The sequence below is a fragment of the Chrysemys picta genome, chromosome 12 (genome assembly GCF_011386835.1).
Source record: "Chrysemys picta bellii isolate R12L10 chromosome 12, ASM1138683v2, whole genome shotgun sequence".
Taxonomy (NCBI): Eukaryota; Metazoa; Chordata; order Testudines; family Emydidae; genus Chrysemys; species Chrysemys picta.
Genome location: NC_088802.1, coordinates 17,600,626 through 17,618,850, shown reverse-complemented (window position 1 = coordinate 17,618,850; position 18,225 = coordinate 17,600,626). Strand labels below are relative to the sequence as shown.

The 18,225-nt window shown below is 47.4% G+C and overlaps 1 long non-coding RNA gene and 1 pseudogene across 1 annotated transcript; both read right to left on the bottom strand.

Moving 5' to 3' along the window:
- Positions 1–969: 969 nt before the first annotated feature.
- Positions 970–15,906, bottom strand: LOC101948359 (uncharacterized). The gene is made up of 8 exons (XR_010592091.1): positions 15,713–15,906; positions 14,714–15,087; positions 10,092–10,643; positions 8,957–9,457; positions 7,969–8,028; positions 7,283–7,402; positions 6,247–6,372; positions 970–2,931 (listed from the first exon to the last, which is right to left on the bottom strand). It is a non-coding gene; the product is annotated as an uncharacterized LOC101948359 (long non-coding RNA).
- LOC112061499 (U2 spliceosomal RNA) lies at positions 15,398–15,566 on the bottom strand (annotated as a pseudogene).
- Positions 15,907–18,225: the final 2,319 nt, after the last annotated feature.

Below are 18,225 nucleotides of genomic sequence, written 5' to 3'. Positions count from 1 at the left end.
TACATCACTCAGGTGAGTGCTCTAATCACTAAGCTGTAGTGTCATTTAACTTTGTCTAGCCCAATTAATATTTAATTTAAGTTGGAAAACTTCAATAGAAGAGACTGAGGGAGCCCCAGATCAGGATATTCCATACCATAGTGATTAGGGTTCTCATCTCAGATGTGGCAGATCCCTGTTCAAATCCCTGCTTCCTCTCAGGTGGGGGTGGGGGATTGTCTTCCACATCTTGGGTGAGTACTCTAACCACTAGGCTAAAGGTAATAAGAGAGCTGTTTTTTCTCCCTCTTTCTCTCTCCCACCCCAGCTGTTTTGTGTAAACTCATCTAAAAGTCCTGATCCAGTTGGTGGCATCTGAGCACACCTGTCAAATCAGGCCCATTCACCGCTTAGGTGGCCTAATGCCTTTCTTACCTCAGTTCATGGATCTCTAGCAGAGATAGGTGCTGAACTCTGAGAGAAGCGTGGGACTTAGGATACGCCCCTGTTGTCTACATCTCCTGCTGGATGGCTTAGGTGGCTCCTAGCATGCTGGCTTTGTGGATTGCATTCAAAGGTGCCTATCGCTTTGCCTAGTGGCCTAAAGGTTAGGTGTTGTGATACTGATCATCCTATGCCTAAGTCCTTTTTGTACATATTAGCCTATGTACCTAAATACCTTTGAGGATCTGGGCCAAACACAGTTCGATGTTGGTGAGAGATAGCTGGCTGACTTGATACTTTATGGACCTAGTGCTGCAACCCTTACTCAGATCTGAATTATACTTACGCTTGTGGGCCTGTGCGATGGGGTTTCCACCCCACACAAGGCCTGGAGATCAAGATTAGGCCAATTAGGCCTTAACATTTCCTGGCTTTCCTCCATGTGCAGCCTATAGGTAAATTGGCATAACTTACCCCTTCAGGCCTTGTTTGGCCATGAACACCGCATCACAGCCTGCTTGCATGAATCTGCACCACTCAGGAGTAAAAGATGCAAAACCCAGAGCTTTTATTTGAAAGACTATTTATCAAAATCTTACATCTCACTATGAGGGGCTTACTTATACCAGTGCTTTGTCTCTCATTCTGCACAGACTCAGCAATATTTCCTACTCTAATGTGCAGTGTGGATCTCCATAGCATGACGGGGGAGGGATTGCTCAATAGTTTGAGCATTGGTCCTGCTTTAAGGAGGGGGTTGGCCTAGATGACCTCCTGAGGTCCCGTCCAACCCTGATATTCTATGATTCTGCATGCAAAACATCAACTGCCATCCAAGGGAGTTCCACTTGTGGAATGAATGCAGGTCCATAGCAATTGGGATCACTAGTGATTCAGACTGTTGGGGAGTTGGTTTGTAAAGCAGGTTGGGAACCTCTGGTATGAAAAGCAACAAAGAGTCCTGTGGCACCTTATAGACTAGAGGGCTTCCAGATCACTGCAGAACTGTATCATGTTCGTGCAGGTGGTGGGGCAAAAAGAGAGTCCCCGAGATAGGACAGTCGCTTCTGCCGAGTTAAGTGTGGAGCTGGATAAATTGATGATATTGCTGTGTCTTAGTATATTCCTCAGTGGGATTTGAGGAAAGTGGCCTGTAGAATTTGGTATTGGAGAGTTGTCTGGCAGCCTCCTTTTGGTAGTCAGACGTGTTCATGATGACAACAGCAACTCCTTTATCAGCCTCTTTGATTATAATGTCAGGGTTGTTTCTATGTATAGGTCTATTCTATGTATAGGTCCAGACCGTCATTTCGACCCTCAGGAGGAGTCCATGTGGAGTTCTTCTTGTGTTGTTGGTGGGAGGGTATCTGAGTATCAGTGCATCAGTGCACTGTTCAGTGTTATCTTGAAAGTATTCTTTGAGTCGGAGATGGGGAAAGTAGGCTTCCAGATCACCGCAGAACTGCATCATGTTCGTGCAGGTGGTGGGGCAAGAAGAGAGTCCCCGAGATAGGACAGACTTCTGCCGGGTTGAGTGTGTCGCTGGATAAATTGACGATATTGCTGGGTGAGTTAGGGGTACCACTATTCTATCGTGGCCCCATGTGGCAGGTAGGATTTTAGACAGCTTGCGGTCCTTTTTCCTTTGTAGAAAGGTGAAGTGTGTAATGTAGATCTCCTGTCTGATGTTAGTAAAGTCTGTTTGTGTGGAGGGTTGGTTATTTATGAAGGTCTCCAGGTTGGAGAGTTCTTTTTTGATGTTTTCCTGTTTGCTGTATAGGATGCTGATCAGGTGGTTCCTCAGTTTCTTTGATAGTGAAATTTCCAAAGGCAGGTATAAATATGCAGGCAGGAATCAGTCTAGAGATAATGAGGTTAGTTCAATCAGGAAGGGTGAGGCAGACTTCTAGCAGTTGAGGTGTGAAAACCAAGGGAGGAGAAACTGCTCTTGTAGTTGGCTAGCCATTCACAGTCTTTGTTTAATAATGAGCTGACGGTGTCAAATTTGCAAATGAACTGAAGCTCAGCAGTTTCTCTTTGAAGTCTGGTTCTGAAGTTTTTCTTTGCTGTAGGATGGCTATGCCTACCTTCATGCCTCCAGCTTCCATCCCGGACATACCACACTATCCATTGTCTACAGCCAAGCACTGAGGTACAACTGCATTTGCTCCAACACCTACAAGATCTTCACCAAGGATTCTCAAAACTACAATACCCGCATGAGGAAATAAGGAAACAAATCAACAGAGCCAGACGTGTACCCAGATGCCTCCTGCTGCAAGACAAGCCCAAGAAAGAAGCCAACAGAACTCCACTGGCTATCACCTACAGTCCTCTGCTTAAACCTCTCCAACGCACCATCAGTGATCTACAACCCATCCTGGACAATGATCCCTCGCTTTCAGAGACCTTGGAAGGCAGCCCAGTCCTTGCCCACAGACAACCCGCCAACCTTAAGCATATTATTGGCTGTGGCTTCTGAAAGTTCCTGAGGAAGATGGCATCCACCTGAAATAAGAAAAATGGAAATAGAATATTAGACACAGCTGAACAATCCCCATTTTACCTCTCCCATTTGCTTTTATTGTCCATGTTAATATACTCTCAACTTCACCAGCCAGATGGATCTACATGACTCTTCAAAAGGATAAAATACAGAGCCGCCTTCCCCACAGTGAATCAGAAGAAGCAAGCAAAGAACTGTGGGTAGAGAACAGTAGACTCCAGTATATTTCAAAGTGTTTAGTAGAGCAAACTCCACTGATTTGCATGTCTAGCTAATCTGTATTGTTCTGGAGAAGGTTGCAGGAGACAATGCCAAGGAACTGTGGAAAACTAGATCCTGTTCCCAATCTCATAAGCATGAATAATTAGAGTCGCTGCTAATGATTGTGTTTGACAAGAGAGAGGAACTAGGCAAGGGCAGGAGAACTAGTGACTCCAGACTTTAACTGTAAAATTCATTTAATATTGCATATAACTGAGTCTGTGATAAAGGAAACAAGGCCCTCACTCTCACACAACAGAGAAGGAACAAGACAGCATGATACAGGGTAAAGATGAAATGTGGGGGAGGGATAGCTCAGTGGTTTGAGGATTGGCCTGCTAAACCCAGGGTTGTGAGTTTAATCCTTGAGAGGGCCACTTAGGGATCAGGGGCAAAATCAGTACTTGGTCCTGCTAGTGAAGGCAGCGGGCTGGACTCAATGACTTTTCAAGGTCCCTTCCAGTTCTAGGAGATAGGTATATCTCCATATTATACTTGCTAGAGGAATTCATATGACCCACATTTTTCTGTGCCCCTGCACAGAAAAAGGCAAATTAAATCTACCGAGGGACACGGCCTCTTCCCCCGCAGCGCATCTGTTGCAGCATGCATCGAGCAACCTCAGAGAGAGGGGCGGGGGGCCAGGCATGCATGCCTCCATGATCACCATTGGGGGGGTGGTGGTATGTGGTATGTGCGTGAACAATCGAGAGAGAGAGAGTGAGAGAGAGAGAGAGAGAGAGAGACTCTGTCCCTCTCCCTTGCTACAACAGCTGACTGGTGTGGAAGGGTAGGGCTTTTAATTATGCACAAGGCAGTCTAGAGGCACAAATGTAGTAGCCCTGCCTGAGTTAATTGATCTGAGGCATTAGCAACCTGACAATGGAGTTAGTAACGTCGTTAAAGTTGCTGTTGTTGGTTAATTGATCTCATTCTCTGAAGCAGAAATGTAGCAGCCTGACTGTTACAGTGAATGTTGTTAATGTTGCTATTGTTAGTTAACTCTTCCCTTTCTCAGTCAATTTCCCCAGGAGCATAAAACCTGTAAAAGCTTTAAGGCCCCTACATTGCCAGAGTGATGTAAAGGAGCCTTATTATAAATGACAGTAAGGGAATCCTCAGCTAGGAAGATCTATGTGCTTTCTCAATTTATTTCTGTGCCAAAGGCGCACAATGGGGTTAGAATACAGCTCAGGATTAATTTTACTTACCCATTAAAAAAAAGACTTTGAGGGCAAATAAAACATTTACCAAAGAGTCAATAAAATGCCTGGACAATCAGAACCAAGCACTTCCCAAAGTACCCAGCCAGGTCCAGGACAATGATTACCAAAACTGTATGACTTTCATGTGTGAAAGTCTGAACAATTTAAAATGACAGTCTACTTTTTTTGTTGTTGCTGTTTTGTGTTCTGTAATGTAATTTAAATGAAAGGGTATTAGTTACCAAGTGTTTGTAACTTAACTTTTATGTGCTTAGGAAATGCTGAATAGTTATTGTGATTTTTCTGTATTGTAGTTTAAGTAAATTACCAAAACAGTTGAATCTGATGTGATTATATTGCATTATTTTGACAAATAAAGGATGCAGAATTTTGATTTTGATTTTTTTTTGGCACAGAATTCTCCCAGGGGTAAAGGATATTGACTTTTGAAGGACATGCTAAAATGAGAAGCTATGACCAAGTTTTGTCATAGACCAGGCAGTGCCCTGAGTGATCCAGAAGCTCGTGCTTCCTTAAAATGCCTGCAAGGTGTGATCATCCAACACTTTCTCTTTCAGGAAGATGATTGTCATATTACATGCCTCCACCCTATTCCCTACACTGACGTATCACCCTGTGTGGTGTTTGAGGAGGGAGGAACTGAAGAGAGACGCAGTATTTGCTGGGCAGAAGATGGCCCACTCTTCAGTTGGTCTGCCCGAGACTGTGAAGTTGGAGATGAAGAAGATCTCTGTCTCAAGGAAAAAGAAGCACAAACATTTGCATCAGCACATTCCCATTTTACCACCTCTCAGTAAGATCTGTATCAATCTGCTGCCTTGTAAGCTCTTTTGGGCTGAGACCTTCTATGCTGCTCTTTAAAGCTCTGATGACACGATATAAATTGGAAAGTAAAGAATCATTCTGTCTTGATGTAAATGCTAAGATGAGAAGCAATAGTTGGGGGAAGATGTCGGTCGGCCAGTGTCCTGAGGAATTTGGTGCCTCCTTAGAATGCCTGGAGCAACATAATCCTCTTGTATTTAGGTTTTCAGATAGATGGCAACTCTATTCCATGCTTTACCCTGAGCCTTTACTGACCCCTCCCCGCACAAAAGAAAGAAAGATGTACCTGCACAGTAGATCTCCTGTACTCACTGAATGGAAGAGGGTCTGCTCTAAATTAAATAGTAGTAAACTCCTTTGCCAAAGCAGTAACTGAGGCTTGGTCTACACTGGGGGGGATCGATCTAAGTTACTCAACTTCAGCTACGTGACTAATGTAGCTGAAGTCAACATACTGTCTTCACTGTGGGCCACTGTTGACTCTGCCTGTGCTTGTCACGGTGGCAGAGTACAGGAGTCGATGGGAGAGCGTTAGGGGGTCGATTTATCACGTCTAGACTAGATGTGATAAATCGACCCCTGCTGGATCGATCACTGCCCACTGATCCGACAGATAGTGTAAACATACCCTGAGTCTTTGAATCACTCGGCAAATATGTTAAGACTTTCCCCTTCCACTGAAGTGCAGTGATAGGGGAGAATATGACAATCACTAACCAGATAGAAGCAGGGTGAAGTCAGGATTACGGGAAAGGTGTATTTGCATTGCAAGAGAATGTTAACGTGAGGAGGAATGGTTGGAGCTGGTTGTTGGTCAGAAAATGACAAGGGTAAAAGAGAATGTAGTTCTTCCTTACAATGACTGCAGAGAATATATTGTTATGTGTTTATCTTTTTAGAAATGTGGTAACCATATTGTCTACACCCAAAGCCCTGCACAAACTTGGACATGCACCCTCCCCAATATACATAAAGATAAAGAAGTGAAGAAATCCCAATACTCACTCAGGGGTAGAGGGTCTGGTCTGTTTGGGGGAACTTTCATTAATCCCAAAGAACTGATCCTCGGGGAGTACAGCGGCAGGCAAAGGAGAGTCACTAATCAAGTGACGCCATGCTGGAGTATTCATCCTAAAATAACATGAATGGAAAGGAAATATGAGTATCAGGAAAGGAATTCTCTCCTGTATCTCCTGCCTCCTCATATACCATAATTTACATTAATAACACTGAATGATCCCACAGCCTGGTAAAATCAATGTTAATGTGACTTTCTTCCATCCTCTAATAAAATCTCTATTGTTTCATCAACAGAAATTTCAAATCAGTTTGGGGAACTGGGCTCCCGCAGACTCCTAAATTCTCATATCAGGATTATCATAGTCTCATAAATGGGCAAGAGAGAGGAAAAGCAGTGAGCCCCATGACTCCCTAATTCCTATGTGGCCATCAGCTGTCTCACCATGTGCTGTATCTCACCAGCCATTCTTCTTGGTCTTGGTCACTACCAAAGGCGAAAATAAACTCCATTGAATCAGGGATGGAGTGTTCCATTACTCAGGGGCAAAGGATTTTAGGGAATAATCTCTTTACAAGTAATTGAGATCTTTGGAGGAGCTCTCAGTTGCCCCTTCCCCAAACTACACTGTAGAAATACCTTTGTAAGTATGTTGTCCTCTTAGTAGAGCTGTTCCTCACCCCCTGCCTACCCTACAGTCCCAGTGAAATACAGAGAGCAAAGTTGAGATCACACTAAACATGTGACTGCTGTATTTTCTGTTCCTAATTCCCTTCTTTTCTCACTCTTGAGAGCATCATGAACTAGAAAAAATGGGTCCCAAGCTCCAGATGTGGGCATTCCCAGACTTTGCCGGGGTCCAGGCAGGACACCCCAACCCCTGGCGAAGGAAGAGTTTTTTGAACAGTGCTGCATCCACATTTTCAGAAAGATGGGGGCCCTGTTCCATACATGTACCTGAAACCCTGCAGCCCCCAAAGTACTCTAACCTAGGGCATGGAGTATGCTCATTGCCAGAATTACCTGATCAAGGATGGATCTACCTTTATAAAAGGTGAGGAGGCTGCACTCGGCAAGACAAAGTAGGTTAGGGGCCAAAACATAGCTGACAATTTGGTGTGGACCCTTGATGGAACCTTCATCCTAAATTAAATGGAAACAACAAAATGTTAGGAATGGGTAGGGCACTGGGAGGAGGGTTTAGGGTTGGAATACACAGTCTGTTTATTATTCTGTGTAAAATGACAGACAATATCCCAATGAGTTCCTAATCAGAGTATTTTACCAATAACCAAAGCAATTTATGAACTGTGGGTTTAAGGAATGCTGTGAACAGTAGAGGAGCTAAAGGATTGCTGACTCCAGCATTGAGCAGGAAACCTGATTTAAAAGGGTGTCTTAATGAGTTTTTGAGGCACCTACAACTATTATTTTAGGAAGGGATCTCTGAGAGGAACCCTGACATTTAACCACTCAACTGTTAGGGGGTTCAGAAGGAGACATGTGACACTATACACTAAGCAGAGCTGCCTGCAGGATTCTGTGTGAAGCTGTCAGTGGCCTACATGGTATTCTGAGGCTTTTTGGCTACACTATGTGGCTCAAACTCAGACCTTTTTCCCTGTCACTCCCCGCCCACCGCACCCCCCCACACACACTCTGTCACTCTGTACAGTGTGTACAATGTAAAACTTTTCTTATCTTCTTACCAAGAATCCACCCTCGACCTTAGGTACTCCATCCTCCACGAATGGGTTCTGAGATCTTAACTGAATAAAAATAGAGAAATTTATATTAGACATTAGGGAAATCTTCCATGCATTTAAAGAGAGATGGTCGGACAATGGGAGTATCTTGTCTTCTGAAAGTGACCAGTGCCAGGTGCTTCAGAAGGAATGAACATTACTGGGCAATTTCAAGTGTTGTACAGTCCCAGCTTCTAGCACTAGAGGTTTAGGATACCTGGAGCATGGGGATTGAGTCTCTGACCATCTTGACTAATAGCGACTGATGGATCTGTCCTCCATGAATTTATCTAATTCTTTTTTGAACCCAGTTATACTTTTGGTCTTCACAACATCCCTTGGCAATGAATTCCACAGGTTGACTATGCATTGTGTGAAGAAGTACTTCATTTTGTTTTAAATCGACTGCCTATTAATTTCATTGGGTGACCCCTTTTTCTTGTGTTATGTGAGAGGTAAATAGTACTTCCATAATTTGATAGATGGATAGAGAGATGTTATGGTGATTGGTGCTCTCTCTCTCTCTCTCCCTCTCTCTCTCTCTCTCTATCTACATATATTTAGGATCACTGGCTAGACAAAGGATTATTATTGACTTGTGAAGATAGGACTGTTTTTCAGGTTGGTACTCATCTCATTAATGATAGGGCAAAGGAATTAATTAAACAATGAGGTGATCTCTGCAGTTGAAGATGGCCTTAAAACTGTTCCCATATCTCATACAATATCCCTCTGTTTAAGAGACTGATTAAGTCCTATTTAGGTTAAGATTCTTTCAGGATTTTCTTTGTTAGCTTTGTTTTCATTTGGAATCATCTAGGTTCAAAGTTACAGGAATAATCTATCTAATGCCCACTGAGAACTAGGCTGAAACCCCTGTGGCCCCACAACTCCATTCATAAAAAACCTCACACAGTTCTATTATATTGGGTACACGGAAAATCTCACTTACTTCTGAGGTCTGAATGCCAAATCTTGTACGTACTAAAAACTCAAAATTGCTACAGTATAGCACGGCACCAACTGTCTCTCTCTGAGGCCAAGTTGAGCCCTGATTTTTGTTCATTGCCTCGATAGCTTTGCTTGGGCTAGAGGATGTCACAATGAAGGCTGTGGTGCAATTGCCATGACAACCAGGTGTTAACTCACAAAAAGGGGGTGATGTAGTGGCTGTTATATATGTGTGCACCCCCGCCCTGCTCATTTGTTTATGAGTATGTGCCCTCTCTAGAGACTAGCCCAAAAAGATAAATCAAAGCTCCAAGTTTAGGGAGAACTGGTGGTAATTCTCTTTGTGCTCAAGTGACAGAGGCCTATTTTTGCAGCTGAAGATCCCGAGTTCTGCTTCCCATGCTTGGCTAACAGCCGGCATCTCTGATGTCTGTCTGCAGTCAGCTCTGGTTCAGTAAAAGTAGTCCATCACAGAAGGTGTAGTTCATCACATGACAGGTAGCTAGAGAGAGGAGGATAGAACAGGCGGATCAGGAGATCTGGGTTCTTTTTATGGTTCTGCTTCGACTGACTGTGACTTGTAGAAATTGCTTAACATCTGTGCCCCAGGGACTGACTACAGAGAATATTTCAATGATCTACTTTGTCTTTTGAAGTAAAGTACCTGCTGAAGAAAAGCATTCTATATCTTTTTCATCAAGCCATACATTGTACAAATACATTTATAGTTATAAACTGACAACTGCTCTAAATATCAGATATTACAGCAATACCCTAATTAACTCTTTCTGATCCTTTCATCATCAAATATTAAAGTGCCAAACATTAATTAAACAACAGAACACTCTTGTGAAGTAATTAATTATTATTAATCTCATTTTGGTGGAGTGAGTGTAAGTGGTGTCAGGGAAGTCATTGACAGAGGTGGGAACTGAATTCAAGTTTTGACTTTCACACCCCTGCTCTAACTACTAACAAACACTGATAGGGTCTTAAGACATTTTGTGTTACTGACTACAGGTTAACGGATCTTACTTTTAAAAAGAAAACTGCTCCATGGATGTGATATCTCAAACTTTACTTAGCACATACTACGTAGATATGTAATACTTCTATGTACGAAAGGGCTTAATTACCTTAAGTTCCTTTGGCCATTTGTCATTCACTCTAATTCCCTTAGTGTGGTATGCTACATGAAATGCTGTAGGAAGAGTGTCTCTCTTTTGGCTTTTTAAAACATATAATTAAGCATTGGTCTCTGCTGCTGTGGGTCTTAATTTTTATCTGATGTGATTTCTACATTCTTGCCAGAAAGCACCACATCTGAGATTGCCAAACATGATGGGTGTGATCAAAGATGTGAGCCTAGCTAAACATTAGTGCCCTGCCGTAGCTGTTCTGAAAGCCAGAGGTGCAGGGTTCTGCAGTGATTACAAGGAAACCGTTGAAGTAGAAATGATTGCCATGGAGCTGCTGTCACAGAGGTTTCAGGAGTGTTCCAGAACTTGGATGGTGAAGGAGATGGATTGTTGTGGCTGGATTCTTAGGAAGGGTTTTTCCTCAAAGGCTTCAGCAGTCTGGTGTGTTGGGAGCTGTTATTTCCACAAGTGCTTGGCCTAAGTTGTGCCCACAGCTTCTGGCCTTATCTGCCAGAACCGAGGTCATGTAATAGATGATTCTGCTTCTTTCTGTGCAGGAAAGTAAGTACAGATGTTCATTTAGTCTAGTCACAAAAACCAGTGTGGAGCAGACAGGTATTCTCTCCATTTTAAAGATGGATAAACTGCGGCACAGTTAGAATTAATACTGATAAATAGCCTATTAAATATCAGACATTAAATGTATCCGCTTTTTATTTATATGCGACATTTTTTATTTATCTCATGTAATAGAACTGTCATATTCACATGTACATTAATCAATGATATAATGCTTCCCTCTCTTAGTTTCTCCAAGTCTTTCTCCCAGTCTCCTCGTTTATTATTGTCAAGGCTGGATCCCCTCTTTGAACTTTAGGGTACAAATGTAGGGGCCTGCATGAAAACTTCTAAGCTTAACTACCAGCTTAGCTCTGGTTCGGCTGCCACCATTTCAATGGATTCCATTCCTGGGAAACCTTGAAAAACCTTCACCAAATCCCTGGTGAATACAAATCCCAAACCCTTGGATCTTAAAACAAGGAGAAATTAACCATTCCCCTCCTTCCTCCCACCAACTCCTGGTGAATCAAGATCCAAACCCCTTGGATCTTGAACAAGGAAAAATCAATCAGGTTCTTAAAAAGAAGGTTTTTAATTAAAGAAAAAGGCAAAAATCATCTCTGTAAAATCAGTATGGAAATTAACCTTACAGGGTAATCAAACTTAAAGAGCTTAGAGGACTCCCCTCTAGTCTCAGGTTCAAAGTACAGCAAACAAAGATAAACACTCTAGTAAAAGGTACATTTACAAGTTGAGAAAAACAAAGGAAAACTAACACGCCTTGCCTGGCTATTTATTTACAAGTTTGAAATAGGAGAGACTTGTTTAGAAAGATGTGGAGAACCTGGATTGATGTCTGGTCCCTCTCAGTCCCCAGAGCGAACACACTCCCAAACAAAGAACACAAACAAAAGCCTTCCCCCCCCCCAAGATTTGAAAGTATCTTGTCCCCTTATTGGTCCTTTAGGTCAGATGCCAGCCAGGTTACCTGAGTTTCTTAACCCTTTACAGGGAAAAGGATTTTGGAGTCTCTGGCCAGGAGGGGTTTTATAGTACAGCTATTACCCTTCCCTTTATAGTTATGACAATTATTTATTTATATTCTTTGAAAAGAACACAGAAAACAAGAAAAAACTTGTCTATTTTATTTATCTATCACAACTTAATATTTGCCAAAAAAGCACATGAAATCCCTGATAGCACAGTATGAACTGTCATACAGAACTAGTCATTTCACAGGCTGTGAGTACTGTTTCCTCTCTCTAGTTTTTAAATTCTTTTTTCTGATTCTACATTGTTTTTAGTTTCTAATTTTATTTTCACTTTTTTTGTCACTTTGGCAGAGATATGCACATGACCCCTGAAAGCACATATTTGTTGTAGTTGTGTGCTTTTTCAGATATCCCAGTCATGTGTAACTCACAGAGTGATTTTGTGTGGTAACATGCTGAGAAACTGAACACATTTGAATTCAGCATCAAACTAAACAGAATGACTGATGGCTGTGGACGTGGGAAGATGGCAGAATGCAACTCATTCATCAGAATAGCTCGATATTCATAGATTATAAACAAATGTTCTCTATTACTAACTGCTGTTGGAAAGAGATTTGTGTATCTGGCAATGTGGGCTTCATGGCAGATTTTAGTAAAAGTCATAGAAAGGTCATAGTTATGTTAAAACTATGTAGTTGACACCCCGAGGGAAGGCGTCACATGTCAGTGGGCGGGATTATGCAGATCAGCAGTGTCTGACGGCAACACAGACCTGCTGGCTGAATCCAAGGAAGCACCGCCAGCCCCATTTCCCGCCAGCCCCATTTCCTGGACAGGAGAACTGAGGCCCAGAGACACTGCGTGATGTGCCCGAGGGCACCCGGGAACGGGAGGCTGGGCCCAGATTCTTTTTCTTAAGGAAGTTTCTGCCCTCCCGGCTCCCCGGTCTGGCCTGTTCCTGCGTTGCTGGGCGTTGCAAGGGCGGGGCCGAAGGGGAAGGGGCGGGCCGAAGGCGGGGCCTTGGAGGAAGAAGTGCCGCAGGGGCAGGGCCGCCAGGAGAAGGGCTGGTGCAGGGCCAGGGTCCTGGGGAGAAGGGCTCGTGCGAGGGCGGGGACCCGGGGGAATGGGCAGCATGGTGGTGGGGACTCTGACTCGGGGAAGAGGCGGCACGGGGGCAGGGCCACCGGGAGAAGGGCTGGTGCCGGGGCAGGGTCCTGGGGAGAAGGGGCGGGGCAAGGGTGGAAGCTCGGGTAGAAAGGGCAAGTGAGGGCGGGGCCTTGGGGAGAAGGGGCGGTGCGAGGGCGGGGCCTTATGGAAAGGGGTGGTGCAGGGGTGGGGATTAGAGGGAGGGGGCAGCGTGGGGGCGGGGCCTCGGAGGAATGGCAGCGTGGAAAGAGGCAGTGCGAGGGTGGAGTCTTGAGGAAAGGGCTGGTGCGGGGGCCGGGCCTTGGGAGAAGGGACAGTGCAGAGGCGGGCCGCAGAGGGGAGGGGCAATCCGGGAGCAGGGATTGGGGGAAGGGGCGAGTGTGGGCGGGTGATTGGGGGAAAGGGGCTGGTGTGGGGACCGGGCCTTGTGGGAAGGGGCGGGGCAGGGCCAGGGTTTCAGGGAGAAGGGAAAGCACAAGGGCGGGAACTCGGGGGAAGAGGCGGTGCGGGGGCGGGGATTCGGGGGAAGAGGCGGCGTGAGGGCGGGGGATCGGGGAGAAAGTGAAACGCCTTGAGTTTGTTATACCAATAGAATAAAAACCAGCAGGATCTTATTAAGAGGGATAAGGCAAAGGTGCCACATTTATTGTAAATATAAGTCCACTTGAGACGTTCTTCGGCAGATGGATACTCCCTTTCTAGGCTGGCACCTCCCTAACCATTCATGTACATCAAGCATTCATCAGCATACATTCCATATCTTAACCATATTTTAATGTACTGTCTCCACCACTTTTGGGGGGTGTGCTAATTCATTTGAGACTCCCGGCCCTTTAATCACAGAGCGGGGGGGGGGGCGGAGGGGTCTGTTCCTAGGAGGCGTTGCTGTTACAATGAAGTGAAAGTCACTTAACGGCTTATAGCGTTTGTTTACATTGTATCAATTACAGAATAAACTGCCTGTAGCGCACAGAGTCCATTAACGGCTTAAGGCTCACAGCAGGGGTGGTAACATAGTGCTCACTTCCAGAACAAAGTCAGTTAACTTGTTTGTAAGTTTTACATAGTAATAAAGTATCTTTCACAGGACAGATACAATCAATGGTTTCTACAGACAGTAGCTTACAAGTTTTAACAGAAGACCCAAGAGATTTTTATACTAGGTGAAACTGTTGGATTTTAAAGTGTGGGGGACAAATTATGGGGGGTTCACTGTCACTTGGGGGGATCACTGTTAGTACCTTCTTTAATATCCCTACACGTTCCCCGCACACTCAAGCTCACTTCCCCCCATAACCTCCAGCCCCTGGGGTGCCAGGGAGGGACCATGGGCAGCGGAAATTTTATTTTTCTCACCAAAAGTGCAAAGTGGGGGGGGGGCTCCAGCTCCGGAATGTTGCCGCCCTCCCTTCCTCCGAGCCCCCTCCCTCAAGCTTCGCCTTCACCTGCAGGCCCCGTCCTCGCTCCGCCCATTCCCCCTAATCCCCGTCCCCGCATTGCCCCTTCCCCGATGCCCCGCCCTCACACCGCCCTTCCCTCCTAGTCCCCGCCCTGACGCCTTCCCCATATCCCCACTCCCACGTTGCCCCTCCCCCTAAACCCCGCCCGTTACTCCAAGGCCCCGGCCTCACACCGCCTCTTCCCCTGAATCCCCAATCCCGCACCGCCTCTTTCCCCCAAAACACCATCCGGGAGGTGAACTCGGGGCAAGAGGCGTCTTCGGGGGTCTGTCGTTATTGGGAAGATTTAGGGGGTTGAACAAGATGACCTCCTCAGGTCCCTTCCAACCCTGATATTCTATGATTCTAAGTAACACTGTATGAAGAGGATTTATCCTTGTGCACTTAAATATTCATGACACCTTATAAGCAGCATAATACATAAAACATTATTGAGGCATGCAAATTACACAAATACTGCCTTTGAAACTGCCTGCTTGTTTTAGGCAGATAACTAATTTCTTACCCTGAGTACAGAGACAAATACAATTGCAAAGGATTGTTGCTTGGGATGCACTGATTCAGAATCATGGTTCCCATAATGGAAGAGGCACATCTTTTTAACGGGGTCACCACGGAACCCCATTTCTTAGTGTGCAAGCCATCGTTATTAGGAAGTTCTTTGCTGCCAACATTTGGAGCGCTGACTCACAGTCCTCTCTTCTAAGGGCTTGATCTTGTTTTACTGAAGTCAGTGGGAGTTTTACCACTTGTTTTGCTTGGATCTGGACTGGTTCCATACTGGAGCTCCTGGAACAGTGCTCTCTCCTCCATGTGATCTCATTCTACTCCCTGCGTGACAACAGGAATATTTTCACAAGAAGAAGGGAATAGAACAATTCTTTCCTGTGGGGACACGGCTGAGAGACACTGACCCAAAGCCCACACTTCCGTAACGCATGAGAACCAGTCTTTTCAAAATTGTATAAAACAACAGTAGAGTAGAAATGAAAAAAGCAGCTGCTAAAGTGGGTAGATGCCCCCTCAAAAACAAAAAAAAAAACTAGACAAATCAATAGAAAACACAGTGGAATGCTTTGAGCAGCGATACAGCATAGAGGTTTTTTTTTTCTGTTTTTTGAACCAGCATAAATTCACCAAAGGGAAGTGCACCATACCCAGCAGTACTGCAATACCAGGTTGATGCATGGAGTGGATGAAGCAAGCTCCTAGTCCATCTCCCTGTTCCAAAAATCCATTTAATATAAAGTTCTCACATCAAGAACATATCAGATATTAAACTGATAAGAACAGATATAACTTAAAGAATTTTTTCACTTCAAGGTCCCAGAAACAAAGGCAAGGTTTTCATCTTGAGGCCAGAAGACAAAAAACATCAAAACACTTGATCACACCCTTGGCTAGACCAAGAGACTACCTACACTTGATCTTAGCTCAAAGAGCCGAGAAACAGTACCTTGCTTCAGAACAGCACGCTCCCCTCGCGCTCCCATTGCTTTCTATGTCACCAGGACCTGCTTTCATCCCTTCATAGCTAAATGGCAATCGCTGCCCCGAAGTGACTCCGACACACTCACTCAAAGCACCAACTCTCCACACCGAATTCTGCTCCCACACAGAGAATTCTCTCCGCCTGCTTCCTTGGGTTCAGCCAGCTGGTCTGTGTTGCTGTCAGACACCGCTGATCTGCATAACCCCGCCCACTGACGTGTGACGCCTTCCGTCGGGGTGTCAACTACTCTCCCTGCCTGCAACAGACGCTGTGTGCCACGTGCTGCCGGAGTCCCGCTCTCGGAACCAGCCCGTCGGGGCGTGTCCCTCCGCCACTGATCCAGACCCCGGACCCGCACCGTCCCTGCCCTGCGCTGCCCCCCGCTGCTGCGCTCAGCGCAGGGAGCCGGTCAGCGAGAGCCGGGCTGTGTATCAAGGGGAGTTTTCTGGCGACGGGGGGTGTGCAGGGGCGATGGAATTTCCGGTCCCTAAAAGTGCGGGGGGGGCCACCAGCACCGGAACGTGGCCGCCCCCCTTCCTTCGAGCCCCCTCGCTCACGCTTCACCTTCACCTGCAGGCCCCACCCTCGCTCCGCCCATTCCCCCTAATCCCCGTCCCCGCATCGCTCCTTCCCCCATGCTCCGCCCTCCCACCGCCCTTCCCTCCTAGTCCCCGCCCTCACGCCTTCCCCAAATCCCCGCTCCCACGTTGCCCTCCCCCTAAACCCCGCCCGTTCCTCCAAGGCCCCGCCCCCACACCACCCCTTCTCCTGAGTTCCCCCCCTTGCGCTTCACTTTCTCCCCGATCTCCCGCCCTCACGCTGCCTCGTCCCCCGAATCCCCGCCCCCGCACCGCCTCTTCCCCCGAGTTCCCGCCCTTTGCGCTTCCCCTTCTCCCTGAAACCCTGGCACTGCCCTGCCCCTTCCCCCAAGGCCCCGTCCCCACACCAGCCCTTCCCCCAAGACTCCGCCCGCACCCCGCCCCTTTCCCCCAATCACCCGCCCTCACTCGCTCCTTCCCCCAATCCCTGCTCCCGGATCGCTCCTACCCCCTAGGGCCCGCCTCTGCACCGCCCCTTCCCCCAAGGCCCTGCCCCCGCCCTTTCCCCAAGACTCCGCCCTCACGCCGCCTCTTTCCCCGAGTCCCCATGGCCACGCTGCCATTCCTCCGAGCCCCCGCCCCCGCGCTGCCCCCTCCCTCTAATCCCCACCTAGGGTGACCAGATCACAGGGATGAAATATCGGCATGCAGGGGAGCAGGGGTCGGGGGGGGGTGGAGCAAAAAAAAATGGCGGTGGAGAAAAAAAAAAAAAGCAGTTTCGCAGGGGCGGGGGGCATTAGCAGGCCCCAGCCACGCCGGCCACACGTGCTGCCCACCGCAGGGCAAACACTGGCCCCGATGCAGAGGGAGCTGGAGATAAAGAGGGCATGGCGGGGGGGACACCGATAAGAAGCGCTGGGAAGCAAAGAAGTCCGGGGCTGACCGCGGGCAGCGGCGGTGCATGTGAGCCGGGAACTCCGGGGGCAGCGCGGCGCGGGCGTGCAGGGGGCCGGGGCTGGCACAGCCGAGCCACAGCAGCGGCCGGTCTCCTGAGGGGCTCCCCGGGGCTCCAGGCTGGGCAACGGGCAGGAGCCAGGGCTTTTCCCAGCCCCGCAGAGCCTCCCGCCCCCCAGTCCGCCGTGGGCACATGCGGCGCGTCCTGCCGCTGGCAGGGAGCCCCGCACCTCTCCCGCTCGGCTGCGCTCCAGTGGCTCCTTCCCGGCGGGGTGAGCCGCTGGAGCGCAGCCGAGCAGGAGAGGCGCGGGGCTCCCTGGCAGCGGCGGGGAAGTTTATGGGTTATGGGGACCCCGGCTGGCCCCTCGCCCCTGTCCGCCGGCCTCCCCGTCTGGGACAAGTCTCGCCCCCGCAACCCCTCTTCGCCGCGTGTCTCCGGCGGCCTACGCCCCCGGTCCGCGCTGTGCACCCGGGCCAGAGCTAGCCCCGGCTGCTACCGGCACACAGCCCGGGCCATGCCCAGCTAGCCCCCGGCAGCCGCGGCAACTTTCCCTTCCCCTCCCACGCTCCTGGTAGATGCCCCACCCTCCTCACTCCATCCCCACTCCACACATCCCTCCTCCTAACCTGGCCAATTGTGTATGGGATTATTCGAACAAAACTAAAGAGTGGTGGGCCAGGTATGGGGTTATGAATTTTTTCGACCTGGGATCAAACAGAAAAATCAATCTCATGTTCCCCCTACAGTAACCTTAGTGAAAACAATACAATCTTTCAATGCCATGCAAATAACACCACTCCTCGTAAGGAGAATTACCCTGTGCCCTTCGGAGGATATTACTCCTCCTTTGCAGGCACCTATGTGACAAATGGGTGCAACCGACCCTTCCCAGCCTTAATAGGCCATCATTGGGTTTGTGGGACCAAAGCTTATACTGCGTTACCAGCTAACTGGTCAGGTATCTGTTATCTCGCCCAACTCTT